We start from the raw sequence: 18,636 nt of genomic DNA on the forward strand, positions 1-18,636 counted from the left end.
TTCATGACATGAGAAAGATGAGAAATTTAAAGGCCTACACAATATAGTCAAGCTCTTTATTAAGATAGTAGAAACAAAGGGATATATTGTTTATGATGTGGTCTACTCCATTATCAAATTAGTATTGCTTCTACCAGTGGCAACGATAAGTGTTGAAGGGGCATTTTGTGCGATGAATTTAGTGAAGCATAAGTTGAGGAGTACGATGAGTGATAGTCTTTTGGATAATTGTCTAGTCACATTAATAGAGCGAGATTTTCTCTTCAAGATAAAAGATGCTGATGTAATTGAGACTTTCATGGCCATGAGAAAGCGTTATTTGGAGAAGAGCAAGAACTAGTAATAGTACTAGCAAAAGAGCCGTGCGTTGCAACGAGAGAGAGAGAAAATACCACACGCCTAATCGAATAACCATGACTCAAGACCCTAATAGGCCCACATCCTTTATTTCAACACATGTCATCCCATCTGTATTTCCACTTATCCTCCTTTCCATCCTCGTCGACGGTGGCCCCAATGCTCATACAATCACAATTCCTTTGAATGTGTTCAACCCTAAGGCGTCTCTCTCTCTCTCTCTCTCTCTCTCTCTCTCTCTCTCTCTCTCTCTGTGCATAAGATGAGTAATCCACATATTTCCCCCTGCTAGGTTTTGACGAGGCGTGCATGCGTGGTTATAGATGGTTTCCTTCGTCTCCGATTTGGTATTGCTGAGGTGTTCATTTCCAATCTGGATGACACCGGTACGAAAGAAAGACATATCATATGTTGTTGCTTAAGTTTGCACCTCATATAGCATTTAAAAAATGGTTAATAGGTAAAGTAAGATCATATTCATGTTACACATTTTTCTAATCAAATCCTCATATATAACATGTTAAATTTGGATTTCCGGTTCAAAAGATATTGATAGTTATTTTTTTTTTGAGATGCACTGCTAGTTGATTAACCCAAATATCAGGGGGTTTCACGCAAAAGTGAAAATCTGACTTAAAACTGGACTAAGGGTTGATTACCAGAAAAATCAGGGGTTTTTCTACACCTTCCTTTATTAGTAAGGTATAGATTGTGATATTTTATTACCACGGATATGTAGTATTCCTCTATGCAAATTTCAGACATAATCAGTGAATTTATGTTGCTTGTGAGACCTTATAAATCTATTTGCATTGTGTTTTTGGTACACTTCATATCTAAACATTAGCATGTTGTATTTATGGTAACGAAAAAAAAGATCTAGCTGCCAGACCCTAGCGTAAAATCCTAGATCCGCCATTAGTGCAGTGGAAAGGGTGTGGATGGAGAATGACAGATAGGGTTTCTACCACCCGATGAAAAGATGAATGATGGAGATCATTTGGAGGAGATGATCGTATGGTTGAAAGTGACATGGCTATGAGAAGCTTCTTTATTGGATGGGACTTAAAAAAAGGATGTTCTTCTATACTTTTTTTTAAAAAAGATATTGCTTCCTTCCACAAAGTAAGACGTTTTTGCAAGCTGTGGGAGTATGTCATGCCATGGGGCCATAGAAGTTTGATGAAATAGTTGATACTGAGTCACAGGAAGCGTGAGCGATCACAGCTCGCCTTTAGGTTCAGATCGAGCACTTGGAAATGTTTAAGAAGAAAGGAGAGCTGATGCTAATCTGTCCGTTTCTAAAATTGATTAACAATAACTTCCTCTTCCATGTGACACGTGGTCTGCCGCTGGTATTCGGGGATAGTGTCGGAGAATAGATGCTCCTGTCCTAGTCTAGGCCAGAAAAGAGAAGAGACGGCACCGTCCTGTCCGGCGAGAAGATGAAGCCAGCCAGCGCCCACCAAACCCAACAACAGTTGGAGAGCAGAGGGGAGCGGCGGTGATGATGGACCGATTCCCTTTGTGGCATGGACCATGCTGTCGCTCATGTCATGTGGCGCATGTGGCAGGGCAACTGGCACAAGGCCCCCGATGCCATGCCAGAGCCAACACGCACCAACTGGAGTGGAACGCATGCGCATCATCATGGCTGCTGAACCCTGTCGCTGGATACTAGTAGTACTACTGGCAGGAGTACTCTCCGTCTTTTGTTTGCCTTGTGGATCTGGCAGCCGAACCGTCATCTCGTCTCTCCGGCGCTCCTGCTGTTCCTTTCCCCGCGTGCCTGCCTTGATTTGCTCTCCTTTCTTCTCGAGGGGGTCAGCTAGGATCTTGCATGTCTTCCGTAGTGGATGGCCGGAATCGTGTCAAGTTCCAAGTACCGGCAATCTCTCAATAAAAAGGAAAGTTCCATGTACCGGGGCGCAAATCCCGGTTTCATCGTTATGTCTACTCTATCCTAACTTTTTTTCCGAGGGTACGTCAAATGTGTTTTTTCGACAAAGGGTGAATTTTATTGACTCAAAAAGGAGCATCAAGAAGATACACACAATGAGCACACCCGACCTCTGCATAACTAAGATGCACACAGCCAATACCAACACACGCACACAAACACGCCTGCAAATAGCAAAGTCACATATGACCAAAGCTTTGCATAGACGAGAAAAAAAACGCCAAAGCGATCTGATCCGCGCTCGGCAAACTACAAACGTTGACCATATCCGCACCACCAAACTCATGACCCACATAGACAACGATGTTCTTCAACAGCAACGCCTTCAAGAAAGGAGCAACGTTGAAGCGTTTTTGTCACCGGATCTGACCATCCAAGACCAGAATCTAGGTTTCACCCTAAAGAATCAGTCCAGCATATCCGAGCAATGCCTTCAACAAGGTAGCGATAGAAAACATCGCCATTGCCAAGTATACCCTACCGGGTTAGACTTAGGCTTTCACCCCGGAGCTTGAGACTGGGTACTCGTAGCACCACCATCGAAATCACTAATGTGTTGTCAGCGCCACTTTTCCTTGATACTAGCAGCTACATGTGATGTGCCGCGGCTGCACCACCATCCCTTTGCGTCAAGTCATTGTCGATAATTTACATCTCACCCTCCATGTCGACCACCGGATCTTCGGATCCGAAGAGATGAAACTCTCGTGAAGACCTTTCGGTGGCGACTGCGACAAGGCCGACGCCACTGGCCGGAGTGATCACCGCCTAATGGCAGTACATCCATACTGACAAAACAATGCGGTGCTCCGCCACCATCGCGGCCCCATAGCCACGAAAGCAGACCCTGGCACCCAAGACGACCGGCCTCCGCCGCAATCGCACTCCTAGGCACCACAACCAACGGATCCAGTAGCAGGGCCCCATATCCACGGAGGTCAGCTTCACCGGCCGCCCAAACTGTAGACGAGGAAGGAGCAGAACAATGCCAGCACCATGCTGGGATCGCCGACTCGCCATGCCCTCGCTGGCGAGACGCAGCCACATCAAGGGAGGCTAGATCTGGGCGGATCCAAGCCCCACAACCCAAGAAGGAGCCGCCGCCGCGAGATCAGCCGCTGAGGCACCGTAGCCACGAAGCCTCCGCGTGTCGTTGACCGAGAAGAACTCCCACGCCATCTTCCGTGGCGAGGGCCGCCACCACCGCGGCGAGGCCAGCGGCAGCGGCGGAGAGGAGGGCTCCGAGGAGTGGAACCGGCGGCGGCAGCGTTGGGCTCCCCCGTGTCGCCCAGGATGAGCGGCGCGGGGGTCGGGATATTCTGTTTCAGAAAGTTCTCCCCGCAAAAAAAAAACTATCCATACTCGTCAAAGGTGTACCTTAGCTTTATAGAAAAGAGAAAAATATGTACAAGAGATTACAATACCGCTGGTTAAGAGTCACAATCCGATCCTAACCAAGCCTTCACTCCACTCGTCACGCTACTCTACTACTCAGATACAGATTGTCCTCCAAACGCTCTTGCCGTGGCCCAAGACCTCAAGTCGTCGAAGATCATGTCCACCGTCACTACAAAAAAATACACTTCCGTGATGGTACGTGTTTGTCATAATAGATCACATTTTTTATCATGCATGTACATCCATGACAAATTTATAACAGAATCAAGATAGTGATACCTGTGCTGTCGTAGAAGTGTTCCATGACATTACAAAAATTATCACCACGGAAGTGTCCACTTCCATGACGATAAACCGCGCGTCACAGAAGTGCTTTCATCAAGGGTGACCGTCACGTGGCTTCCACCGTAACGGAACGCCGTTAAGCTATCGGGTCGGGTTTTGGATCCGATAACCCGTTAACAGCCCCGACCAGTGGGAAATTTCCACGTGTAAAATTCTTATTGGCCGGACGAAACACGTGTTAGCTCGTCAGTGGGTCAGATAGGTGCCTATGATACATCGACACGTGGCACAGCCCAACAGAGGCCCATTCCTGTGAAAAGGCCGACCCGTTTGACTTGGTCAAAAGGTGGCGGGCCGACCCATGTAAAGCCTGTTAACAGCCTGTTCGCATATAGCCCATTTACAGCCCGTTACGCCCTATCCGAATTAGGCCTAGTAGCGTCATCTGGGCCACCCAATATGATTCCAGCCCGTTTTCACTTCTGGCCCATGTATGGCCCATGACGTCTTTCGGCCCATATGAGGCCCTATGTAACTCTTGGCCTATTAACGTCCCGTGGTGAAACCGGCCCGTAATGAACAGTGTATCACTTTATACCCATTAACGGCCCATTATTCCGTTGGGCCGTTTCCAACCCATATTATCTTTCGGCCTTCTCAGAGCCCATTTATTCTTGGGCTCATTTCCAGCATTCGTTTACTTACGGCCCGTTACTGTCATTTTCTGCTTGTGGGCCAAATTCAGCCCGTGGTTACAGTCGGCCCGTTTGTGGTCCATTAATACGTTGGGCCGTTTTCATAGCGTCATCAAATACGACCTATTAATGATGGCCCGTTATGGTCGGCCCATGAACGGACGATTCCAACTCTAGCCCGTTTACGACCATAATGCGGCTTGTTATTGACCCATGTTTGGCCATCGATCATACTGCCCGTATAAGGCCCATTGATGATACGGCCCGTAGAAGGCCCATTGTTTCTATGGCCCGTAGAAGGCCCATTGTTTCTACGGCCCGTAGGAGGCCCGGTGTCACTATAGTAAATATTAGCCCATGGTTATTGTGGCCTAGTTTTAAAAATTAGGTTATTGCAGCCACTAGCAAACCACGGAAAAAGAACTGCAATAACTAGAAGCAAACAAATAAACAAGACAACAAGGAAATAAATAAGCAAGCAACTTACGCTAGGCTATCATGGCTATCACACATATTACATCCACCGGGCATCAAAGTTCGCCACCAGTGCAAATAAACGCGCCGACAAAAGAATATACAAAACCGAGAGCACTTTAGAAGGCACTAGGCCTGGCCAGGTCGCCCCCCAAATAGCTGAAGAAGCTGAGTAGACCTCAGTTGTGTCAACGATAAATGCATCAACACTAGATTTAAGGCATGATGGTGCGCACAACAGTCCTCTGACATCTTCATTGCATCTTTGACTTCAAGTCGGAGCTGAGCTGAAGCAAGCCTTTCCACTTTAAGTTGAGACTGAAGAAGTCGAACTGATTGAGGCAGCGACTGCACAGAGGTTGTCTCACACCTGCTGGTGAGTAGCTTCAACTTACTGTCTTCATCAAGACAAGACCTTGGGGTCATCTCGCTGTCCTCAAGATGGTTTGGCTCACTATCTTCCCTAAAATTCTGCCTGGCGTAAGGGATACGAGTCTGAAAGAGAAACAAGGAGACACGTAACAGGTTTCACAATTATATAAGCAAATAAATGGATCTGTTCTGCATAAGGAACATGTTTTTACAACTACAATTTGAAACTGGTAGTTGTTGCAAACATCCAATCAGATGTAAACAGCAAAGCAAACAACAGTGGAGGAAATGATGCCTATCCAAATCTATACTAGAACAAAGTTTGAAGGCTTGAGAAGGATGAACTTACATTACATGTTAACACGGGCTGGACAAAGCCCTTCTCCATGTTGATGGAAGGGTAATTCAATAAATTCCCCAAAGAAAATTCTTTATAAGCGTTGCCATTATTCTACATTTTGCAAAGAGTAAATATAGATCAAATAATGTTGGAAGAAACAGAGGATAATGAAGCTCAGGTGCAGACTGATGATACATTATCAAATAGCAATTAATTAAGTATAGAGTTACAAGGCAAAAGGGAGAGAGGTACTGACAAGAGCAATGCAGAGCCCATTATTGTTTTGAGATCGTATGATCCTTTGAGCAAGGAGATTCATCTAAAATTAGTTTTCATACAAGAGAGAAGGTAAGGCACAAGAAGAAATTTAGGAGTTCAAATTTTGAATTGATATAATAGACAGTACCTGACGCTGGGCTCCCAGCAGTTCTAATAGGGGTTTGGCCACTGGAGTAGGGGTAAAGTGTGGTACAGTTGGGCCTGTGTTTTCTATGGCTGCTGATCTATCTGATTTAACAGGTATCACTACCTTTTCCAAATACCTAGTTTTTACTCCTTGACGACCTGCACTCACCCTCTTCCTTTTGGACACCTATTACGAAAGAAGAACATTTGACTGGAAAAACATAGTGTGAAGACACATGGAATAGGTACATAAAATGGATAGGTATGGCATATACTCATATATGATGCTTAAACTAAGCAGATGGTGTAACAAAGTAGAAGTAATGCAAGAGGTCAGAAGCAAAATATGTGCGACCAATACAACTTTGCAAAGTTAGAGCAAGCACCTTGATGGGTGAATAAGATAGGCCATCCTCCACCATGCCAAGTTTGTTAGGCAGTGGATCATTCCGCAATATTCCTCTCGTGCGACCATTCTCATATTCATTTTGATAATGTTCAATATCTGACATGCATGAAAACATAAAAACAAGTGAGATTTTCTTTGTAATGCAGAAGTGATTCTAATCCAATACTGCCTCCCTGTAAACCCCTTTGTGCTATCTCTGCAATTCTTTTAAAAGATGCCATGCATGCTGTAATTTGTTGTGTGCATTAATCTAATGTGGCCTACTACTCAAAATATGAGAGCTCTAGAAGTGATGACACTTCGCAGATGATAGCTTCAACATATAGTAAAGAAGAACAAGTTGACCTGACCTGACAGATTCAAAATATACTAAGGGAGAACAACTCGACCTGACTAGTCGACCGCAAGAGAAGAGTATCGTCTTAAAGAAGAGCAGAAGAGCAAGCAGATTGAAGATATTACAAATCTTTTAATACAATGTTGGTTAGCCACCCATGATGAACCAGAGCGCACAGAGAAATACTATTCTTTCCGGTCTCTCCATATGTGGCTCACATGCATTTCGAAACTAAAGTAGGAACATTTAGCTAACCAATTAAACATCTCTCAGTTTTACTAATATCAGCAATAATATCAGATATGAATTTGTACAACTAAGCTTGTTTAGCTCGATGGGTGGAGCAGTGCTATTACGACACGAACCACGTAGGCTGATTGTGGTCATCATAAAATGGGGAAAACATAAGCATGATGAGTATAGTGTTGACCGTGGCAGTGGGATGGCAGATCTGAAGCTGCAAACCGCGCAAAGGGTAGTTAGCAACCGATGTTTGCTTTGAAATAACAACTAAGATTTGGTATGGACAAGAAAGTATGGTCAACAAGTGACAAAGAAATGCAATTATGCTGTCTCTCTATATGTCGCGACATGCATTTGGAAACTCAAGTGGGACCTTTAGCTAACCAACTAAATGTGTCAGTTAACTAATATCAGTATCATATCACAATCATAGTTGAACGACTAAGCTTTCGAATTCTGAGTGTTGTGTTGTTTAACTTGAAGGGTGGAGTAATGCTTGTATGACAGAAAGCACCTACGCAGATCATAGTAGAGTAGATAAAAGGGGAAAACCCTAAGCCTCAATAGAAAAATCAGGAAAGTGGAACTAGCTGGACCAGTGGGTGGCGCACATGCTTTTCGAAACGAATATAGGAACATTAGGTGACCAATTAAACGTTCTCTGTTTTGGTGATATGAGCATCATATCAGATTCGTATTTCAACACGTAAGCTTTGGGTTGAGGTCTTGAGGAGCAGTGCTAGCACGACACGAAGCACCTATGATGATGGTAGTGAATATAAAGGGGGGAAACCATAAGCTTTACGAGTATAGTGCCCGTGCCATGGCGGATCTGAAGGTGCAAACTGGACAAAGCTACTTCGCAACCAATGTTTGCTTTCAACTAGCCACTACGATTTGGTACGGACAAGAAAAGTATAGTAAACAAATTACGATCTATTTTCCGGGTGAGATCAATAACTTAAGCACATATGGAAGAGTACCACCTCTCTTGCGATGTCGTGTAGGCCTATGCTGATACATTGAGGGTGCTGCGGGTGCGATGGCTGTCAGCGGCGGGGAAGAAGACTTTAGATGGCAGACGGCCAGGTCGGGGGATATATCATGTTGCCGTGGACGAGGTGGTTGTAGGAGCAGCAACGACAAGGTGGACGACGGCGCCGATGAAGCGAGAGGAAGCGATGAAAGGATCCTGGTCCAACGCCGTGGATGAGAGACGTCCATCTCTTGCAGTGGACGACGGGGTAGGGGTAGCGGCTCCGGTAAGGTGGAGGATGGGGTGGCGGACGGAGGAGGCTGGCCGTAGTGCGGAGGTTGTCGTGCCGCCGATGGTGTATGAATGGGGAAATGGAGGGGAGGGGGGGATCTCAAACTTTGGGACGCGCTTCTCTGAAATGGGGGAAAGTTACAAACTTATCCCCTATTTAAAATTTCGGACATCGCGTTGGTTGGGGATAGGACGGTAATCTCGCATCTCCCAAATATTTGCCGATAACTATTTCGGGCGAGGAGAGGGTGTTTTGCCGCCCACGGTTGGCGCCCACGATGTATGAATGGGGCTGACAGGTAGGGCGGTTGTGTCACATCTGATGGAAGTTACAAATCTGCCCCTATTTAAAATATTAGCCTACATCGATTTCGGGCGAGGAGAGGGTGTTTTGCCACCTACGGTTGGCGCCCATGGTGTATGAACGGGGCTGACAGGTAGGGCGGTTGTGTCACGTCTGATGGAAGTTACACATCTGCCCCTATTTAAAATATAAGCCTACATCGATTTCGGATGAGGAGAGTTTGTTTTGCCGCCCACCGTGTATGAATGGGGAAATGGAGGAAGAGACACATGTCTTTCGGACGAGCTTGAATCAAATGTGTTTTGCCGCCCACGTTTGGCGCCCACCGTGTTTGAATGGGCTCAGAGGCCATCGTGTCACGTTTGATTGAAGTTACTAGTCTACCCCTATCGACAGCAATGTAAATCCTGTCGATAAGGATGTCAAGTGTCACGGGTAGACAGTAATTTCCATCTCACAAACACTTGCTTCGAGCAGCCCACAAATTATAGTGGGTGTTTAGCCGCTTCATTCAAAACTTGGGAAAATTAGCATTCACGTTTGCCCTGGGACCTGGCAAACTAAATTCAAATCCAATTTGTATTCGATTACGAATATCCACAGATAATTATACGTTTTGTTATTTATTTCTTCAAAACCACAACAAAGATTTATTCCACCTTTATATATGATTATGATTTAGAAATGTCGTGATCTTCGAATTCAGTAGGTTGGATACACTCTGAGTCAAACAGTTATTTCATCCAATACAATATGCTCACACGACAAGCAGTTCACCTTATGTCAATCATACAAGTACTGAGGATTACCTCGCCTAAAAAATTCGGATCATTACAACACATGTACAACATAGGGGGTCTTGCAACATAATCCATTCAGAGACATGACACAACATGCAAGTACAATAATCTAATGAAAATTTCAACTGGTATCTAAAGAAGAACCAGGATTATCTTGGGCTTCAGATAGAAGAAACAGCAGGACCTCCTCCGTCTTCTAATGCAACAATCTTACTTCCTCCAATTCTTGGGTTGCTTGCATAATGCGGGCCGCTAATTCCGTAATTTCCAGCCTCAAGATAAATATTACCTCATTCATGGAGCCACACCATCTCTTTCTTCCTCTAGTAGAGCCTCAAGCACTATAATATATGTGCTCAGATTGCTCTCCGGCGGTGTTGCCTCTGAACTGCTACCATCTGGTAACATGGATGGCGCACTGCTTCCACAAATAGATTCTGGGGTTGTACATTGTGTCCTAGTGTGAACGGCATCCTGAAAGGTTTCCGCTGGACATCAGTAAGAGATAGTTATCGTATGATCCAGGCAGTAAGCTTACATGGTAAACGACAAACGAATTATTGCCGAGCATGGAAAACTATATTTAAATGGTTCGAAGTAGCATCAGCCGAAAAGAAATTAAAATGGTAAGATGAAACTAGGGATGTAAGTGGAAAATAAACGAAATCCGCCAGTCCCATCTAGTTAGTTTTTGCTACCTCCCTAGTTCATTTTCCTCAAAAAAACAAAAAACTCTTTTGAACTATCATACCACTAGTGGACTTCAATCGGGATTAAACCGGAGCTAGTTGACATCCCTAGTTGAAAGGGAGTGTACAACCGCTATATTTAAGTTGCCAAGGCATCTAAGCAGTTGAAATAATCTGAGAAAGCACTTAACAGTGTGGCCTCATATAAACTACGAAGACAGTCTTGTGATGAAGTTGAGAGGAAAAGTTAAGGACTCAAATGAAATAGGCATGCATTTCTTTATGATAGTACAACAGGCACTGCTGACATATTGGCCAACTCAGGTATAGCGTAACAACAAATAAGCATTCGAATCAAGCAATACAACAAAGTAGACAACTGAACTATTTGTAATTCGGTAGGCTTACACGTTGAGGGCACAAGCCAAGAAAGCAGCCCACTCGCATTACATTTCACATGTACTAAAACACACCGGCTTACCATATGTTGCTGTGAAGCCTAGCTGCTGTTGCAATGTTCTTTGAAGATATCATGAGCATCCCGTGGTTGCAAATCTATTTGTTGTAGTTTATTCTGCACCATCTATTTAGGTAAAATTAATTTTAATCGCATGCACTGGTCCGAATTGATCATCAATGGTTCATCTAAACTAATGAAAGAAGGGTGTGTGCATACACGCCAATACTCCTTCCGATTCTTTTTACTTTGCGTATAACCTTTTCTCAGTTTTCTCGTATTAGTCTGCGTGTTGCCGATTCCTAGCGCTGGTTTCCTTTTGTGCCCCACCCCATCAGCCTCTGCCCTAATTAATTGGCAAATTAGTCCAGTAAAATTAAACCAGTGCCCTCCTTGGTATGCGGGTCAAGAGTTATGCGCAGAGTAAATAGAATCGGAGGGAGTATATCTGCTTCCCTCTATTTTTATGCTTGTTCGAGGTGCCAGCCCCAAAAGAACAAATATTTTGCTTGATGGGGTTGGCAGCTCCATAATTAATAGAAGCATTAAATTACTCATGCAACTTGGGAAGATCAAGAACACACAAACAAGTAATGAACAGAGGCTCGGAGCAGTGATGTAATAGCTAGCATCAGAAAATGTAGGGTAAAACAAACAAAGCAGTGGAACCACATGCTAGTTTGCTGATGTGTAATTAAGCATAGAGAACATTAAGCAGTCTGATGGAACCAACAGGTGGCATCAGAACAAAACTAAAGCATATTAACTATATGTGCACTGGTATGTAATTTAGCACATGTAACATGTTCACTGCCAGAAGTATGGCCCTACAGGTGCAAGCAGAATAACGCGTCTCATGAAAAACTGAATGATGCCATGAAGAAATTCAAAGGTGCGGTGCTTATGCTAGGAAAGTGAAGGTAGGTGCCGGCCGTTGGATAATAGTACTTGATTCTCGACGGCGTATGGGTATCATTGTCATACTTGATAGCTAAGGATCGTCGATGGTGCTCGTGTTGCGGTTGAGTTTGGGCCGGTTGTCCTCATCGCTGAAGCGGCTCCGGTGCTACGGTTGCGGCGCCTGTCGACATACAAGAAAGCTCATCTGTGGTAAGTGAACAGTTGCATGATAAAGAGGAAAACCGAAGGAGTACAAATCGAAATAACCTGATGAGGCCGCGGTGTCGGTAAAGCAGGGCCGATGGAGTTGAATATGGCGTCCGTGGAGCGGGTCCGATGCAGTGGACGAAGGCTTCGGCGGGCGCGTTGTACAATGCTTTCGGTGAGGCGGATCTGTTGCGGCGGACGAGGGCTTGTATGAAGGGCCAGCGAAGGGGTGGACGAGGGAGTTAGTGAAGGGCCTATGCTGTGGTGGACGAGGGCGCCGGTTAAGCAGATCCGGTGCGGTGGACCATGATGGCGGTCAAGGAGATCTGGAGCGGTGGACAAGCCAGTCGCTGAAGCGGCTCCGGTGAAGTGGTGAGTTGGCAGTTGGGGGTTCCAAGGTGCGGAAGGTAGATCCGACGGGGTGTGAGGTCCACCGCTGCGGCAGAGGACTAGATTTAGTGGCTTGCCGTGGTTGGGGGGGGGAGTCGGGGAGGGGAAGGGGAGGGGCTCTGGGGAAGAATGTTGGGGGCAAAGAGGGGAAAACAATGGAGTTATCAAAGCAGCCCATTTCCATTCATGTGGCAGGGGTAAAACAGGTATATCGCAGGGCTAAACTTTCGGGCGCGTGATATTTCAATGTGAGCGGGAAGTTTGAAAGCTTTTGGCGCCTAAAATTATAAGTATTCTGCTCTCGTACGTCCGACTATGATATCATGGCCGACAATTTGTTTGTTTTGCATGAAAAAATGTGCAAGTTTTGAAAATCAATGTCTCCAACTCGAAACTTAGATTGTCCATTCAATTCAAATATGGATCATTGAGCTACTACAAGCAAATACCATCATACGGTCCAATTCAAATGAAATTCCAAATGTGTTTATCCTAAATATGATGACAAAAGCAAAAATGTGTATGTGTATGAATAAAGTGGATGATTATAAAGTTTGAACATGCCCGTATGTGTATATCTCTAGGTTTGATATATGAATTTTAAATCACGAAATCCCGGCTTAAAAATGTACCTCCGTTTAAATGAATTACAAAAGCTAATGATGGAGTCGAATTCCAAAATTCCAATCTTAGGTTTGTAATTCTGGTACATCAAGGTATATCACGCATGTTCAAAAGTATCTTTATCTCATAGTACAAACTGTGAAATAAATTGATCAACCATGAGTGCACAATATCTCAATTACGCTAAAGTCCCTCAAATATAGACATCTCACTCTTTATCTGAAGTCAACCCCACCACCACCACCACCACACACACACACACACACAAAAGTCGTTCTCTCCCCCAAACACCAACACACGAGCACATTAACACCCCTCTCTCTTGTAAAGTCCGGACCCCTACATAGGGCTCTATCACTTTGTCTCTCGGGCATGCACACATCTCTTCCCTCACTCTCTAGGTCTCCTGCTATCTCTCTTACCCAAGCACACGCACTATGTAGAGTGTATATTTTCCATACACACAAAATGTCGCCCCCAAACGTCTATCTCCTTAGTTATGTGGTTCTCGCGCACTCACCTCACACACCACCCCCACTGGAAACAAGCACACTTTGTCTCCTTGTGCACCACTCTCCTCTTTCTATCTCTCCCACATGCGGACCCGCCCCAGCTCCTTCCCTGTATACATATATGTCGTGACTCTTTACATAGCTCCCTAATGTATAATCGTTCTCGATTTCACACATTGTTCTCTACACCATCTATTCTAGATCTCTCATGAAGTCCCTATCACACACACGATGACTCGCTTCCCTTGCGTCTCCGTTCATAGGCCAATTTCTCACAACATCAACATTGTCTCCCTATCTATACGCCAGTTATGGACACAAACGACCCCTCTCGCCCCCTCTTCCTCTCTCTCTCTCTCTGTCGCTAGCTCTCTCTTTCTCTCGCTCTCACACCCCTCTCCCACACACACACTCGATGTCTCTGCCAAATAGTCTGCTCCCCCCGCCCGCACCCATGCTATCTCGCTACTACACATGTCACACCATTATCCCTTCCCTTATACTAGGTTTACATCATCAGTTGTCTATCTACTCCACATACACTCTCTCCCTCTCACACACAAACGCGTGCACAAACACACACAGACATGCACAAACACCCACTTACCTGGATCCTCATCTCACCTCATGTCTGCATGTGTATCTCACACACTCACTCTCTAATTATGTATATGTGTCTCCATGTTACACAACACAAAGCCCCATGTACATGTCTCTCTCTATCCTCCACACACATAGACACAAAGAATCTGTTATCATTGCCTCAGTCTCTAACATATCACACACACACACACACTCTCTCTCTCGCAAACACGCTCAACAAGGGTTTCCCCATGAATAACTTACCGTCTATTCATGAACAGTCGTGGCAGTACGGCGAACACGAGACGTGAAAAAGAATAAATCTACATGTGCTTAGACCACCTAGTATGACTACTAGGACTATAGCAAGCCAAAAAGCGCGCCGCCGTCACCCCTTCCTTGTCGGCGACGGGAAAATATTCGTTTTACACAGTCGAGAAGTCATTGTGCTAAGGACCCACATGCTGAGGCGTTGAATAGAATGTAGATGCTAGTTTACGGAAGCAAGTATCGATAATACGTTTGTATCTCCATACTTATATTTCTTCTCTTATAAAAATCCGAGTTGGTGATGATTGTACGTGTGCCATCTTGCAATATAGACCATCCGATCTATATCTGACGGATGGAAATTAAACTAAAAGATACCCGCACCCCTCTCCACATTTGCAGACAAGGCCTTCCCTTGTTCATCCTTATCTCCAACAAACCTCATTGTTGAGCAATTAAGAAAGGAAGCCTCTGGAACAAACTGGCCTGTTGACCGCTGCCGGCGTCGTCAATCCCCATGCCTCCGCTCAGTTCGACCACCAACCACCACCACACCCCACTCCTCTTCACCTTATCTCATATTTCTCGAGATATCATTAGTTTTTACACATGGGATTAATCCCGCAAGGGTCAATCACAACAAGTGTTTTATAAAAAAATGCATCTTGATGTTCCGTGCAATGCACGGATCTTGCTAGTACTCCTACACAAGACTAAGTTGGTGATGCTGGTGTGTCTGCCATCCATCGTTTCTGACCATTAGATCTACATCTAACGATTGTGAGATAAGTTGTTGCCTTTTCTCACCAACATCCCACTTGTCTACCAATTTGCAGAAAAACCCATAATTAGTATCTTAAAACCAACCACATCCCTCCCTGGCCTCACCAAAACAGCCCAAGGAATATATTATAATTGAAACATAATATATCTCTAGTGACATATGTATATCAAAATTAGAGTGTTTTGTACCAAGTTTGTGAATAAGTATTATTCTAATTATGATTCGTTGCAACAGACATGAACATTGCTAGTATTTCCAACCATGCACTTCTTTTCCTAGTATTCCATAGTTTTGAGTTTTCCGTCAAGATATTAGTCACTCATGGTTGATATTTACTTTCAATCATGTACACATATGCACTATGTAACTAGCCTTGCTTATTGGCTTCCAAAGCTTAACTTTCACTCCTACTTACAATATGTAGAGTATTTAACAGAAAACTACCACTTTCAACCAGCCCTAGGAGGAATCTATTGTACAAAAAATAGCAAAAACATACCCAAAATTTCTTAATCCACGCCAAAAACTACCTAGTACTCCTACCGATTAGGTTCGTTTAAACCCATTTATGACAGGGTTGGCCCACATGTCCGTGCTGACGAGGCAGCTTAAACCAACACATTTTGTTTGACCGTTGACACGAGGGACCCACATCTGACCTTCTATCCTATTATTCCCCCTCAAATCATTATTTTTCCTGAACATTACTTCAAACAGTACTGATGCGTGTTCATCGGTGGCGCCGGTGATGAGCGAGTTGGCCGCCGCTCCGCTGGACGGGCCGGACGCCACGCTGGCCTCCGCACGGGTTGGCAGGCTGGCCCGAGCATGACTCACGAGCGAGCAAGCCGCCGCGCTGGCCTTCGCTCGAGCCAGATGGCTGGCCTTAGCGCGGCGCGCGCGAGCAAGCCGCCATGCTGCCTTGCCAATCTAACTAGCAAACCTTGCAGACAAGCAGTTGGACGGAGCTATCTTGGCTAGCTAGCGGCCGCGAGCGCCAGACGGAGCTGGCATCCGGGCTGCTGCAACATGGGCTCCGCACTGCCGGCGGTTTTGACCTCGCCTTCTGCCGGCGGCGGTAGCTGCGTCCCATGGCCGAGGATGACTAGGTGGACGGACCGGAGGTAGGAGGTCACTCGAGGATTTTTGTTGGTAAGAGCATGTACAGTGGTTGATAAGGTAGTCTTATCTTAAGTCTGCCACGTATGCAAGTGGTAGTATTTTCTTGGCATTTTAGTGGTTTCTTGCATTATTAGAGCAAGTACAATAGAGTTGATTCAGCGGGCTATAAGAAATAAACTACTACTACATGTTGGCTATAAGATGGGCTGTAGATGACATGGCACTGGCTTATAGCCAGCAGTTGGCTATACTATTAACCATGCTCTTAGGGGTTTCTTGTAAGGAACAATGTACGTACTACTAGCGACAAAAGGCGATTCTAGGTTGCGTTGTACTCCAACGAGTACTACTAGTGGTCGCGTGAGTGTATACCTCGTTTTGTGGGTTCGATCCCGGCTGAACGCACGGCGGCCTTTTAAAAAAAAAATAGTACTACTACACTTCGCTGCGAGCCAATATTTTACACGGGTAGTTTGAGTTTTGAAGTCAAATGGACGTGCGGCCCCACAATCTGGGTGCACTGGACAGCCTAGCCACGTGAACGGGTTTTCCTTCCCGGCATCCCGTGGCTCGCGTGCTCGCCCTAGCCGCACCTCGCTTGCAGCTTCCAGCTAGTAGCATATTTAAACTAGCGCCTCCCAATTAAGCCCGAGGAGCCGGAAAAGCCTGGCGGGGCATTGGGAACTGTACAATATGGCTCTGTACGTAAAGTGCTCTACTACTACTCTGTAGCTTGTGGTGTTGCATGCATGGACTTCACTCCATTATCGGCTCTACTATAAAAGAAATTCCTCTTGCCGTGTTTTTTTGAAACGGAGGCAAAAGCTTTGCTTCATCTCATTCATAAAGAAGGAACTACTAACAAAGTTCGACGAGATCCATTACACCTCCACAAATGGAAGTGAAAAGCCTAGTCTCGCTGTATCAAATAACTCAAATGTTCTGCCCCCGCAGTAACCGTCGCAGATAAACAGGCTTCTAGTGTGTGCGTGAGAGGAGCGGATGAGTAGGCCAGCTACGTGAGAGGAGCGGCTGAATAGAGCACCGAGAGTACCCACTAGGCCACTACGCAGGTGTACTTCCCCTGCATTGATAGTACAACGATGGTTCTAGAGAACAGTAGTACCCTCCACTTCCAACTGTAGCTCCTTGGCCCTGAGATTCAAGAGTTCAAAACTGGTGCACTATACAAGACTATACTAGAAGTACAGTACATCGCACTACTAGTTGAGAAAAGTAGTACTAGTACTGCTACAGTACGAGTACGTACTCCTCCGTCACATAATGTACGACGTTTTTTTACACTAGTTGGCGTGTACAAAAAATGGCAAAAACATACCCAAAATTTCTTAATCCACGCCAAAAACTACTACCTAGTGCCAAAAGTTTCTTACTAGTGCTATTATTTACAGTATAATGCAATCCCATAACGTTCCATAATGCTAGTACTAGTACTCCATGGTACCAAAAACTACTACCTAGTGCCAAAAATTTCTTACTAGTGCTATTATTTAGAGTAGTAAATAATAGCCTCACCCCTTCGCTGAGGAACGATCTACAGTTGGAAGGGATGCGGTTACTACGCTCTTATCTCCTCCTCGCCAGTTCCCCTCCCCCCGAAGAGAAGGCAGTTCGTCGCTGCTCCCATGGATTCGCTAGGCAGTTCTCCTCCTCGTCGGGGCTGGGCGACCTTGGACGGTGATTCTCTGGGAGAAATCGCACGCCGCTCCGACGTCCTCACCGCCCAAGACTCGGTGCTTCCTGCACCAACTTTTTCAAGACGCTCCTTAAACAGGCTTGGGAAAAGGCCATGCTTGTTGGTCTTCCATGCGTCCTCGAGGAGAAGGTTCTTCTATGGGACAATTCTTCGAACAGTCCACCGCTCCCTGGCCATGGTTGCATGTTGACTCTGCTTGAGTTGACGACGTTGAGAGGTATTCGGATTTTGTCCGATGAGCAGGTCAGTAATGGAGTTTGATCATGTAGTACTTAGTTATTCCATTTCCGTCCCGTAATTTCTCCGCTGCCCACCGTCTTATATATAGGTCTGGGTCGGTGCCAATGAAGATTGGCTTGCATACCTCCGGCCGGATACCACCATGATTTTGCACAACATCCACAACAGTGCAGCCGTTCCGGTAGACCCCTTCTCCACCATTGGGATCGGCCTTCCGGACTGGCTGGGCAAGAATACGTATGATGATGCCTACATGAGATTGAAGAAGGTAGCAATTGCGGACCCACCGACAAAGCGACGCGGCTACGACGATTACTATCTCATCACAGTGTTCGACATAAGGATTGCCATCAATGCAGGAGGCAGTAACGGCAGAGGCTGGCGCATGTTGGCGGCGGCAGATTTGTACCCCTACACGTTCAAAGACGCCGTGCGCCATCTAGGCCGCATCTTCGCGGTGACAAGCCAGGGGACTTGTTTCATCTGGTTGACATCC

This window comes from Triticum aestivum, chromosome 5A (genome assembly GCF_018294505.1).
Source record: "Triticum aestivum cultivar Chinese Spring chromosome 5A, IWGSC CS RefSeq v2.1, whole genome shotgun sequence".
NCBI lineage: Eukaryota > Viridiplantae > Streptophyta > Magnoliopsida > Poales > Poaceae > Triticum > Triticum aestivum.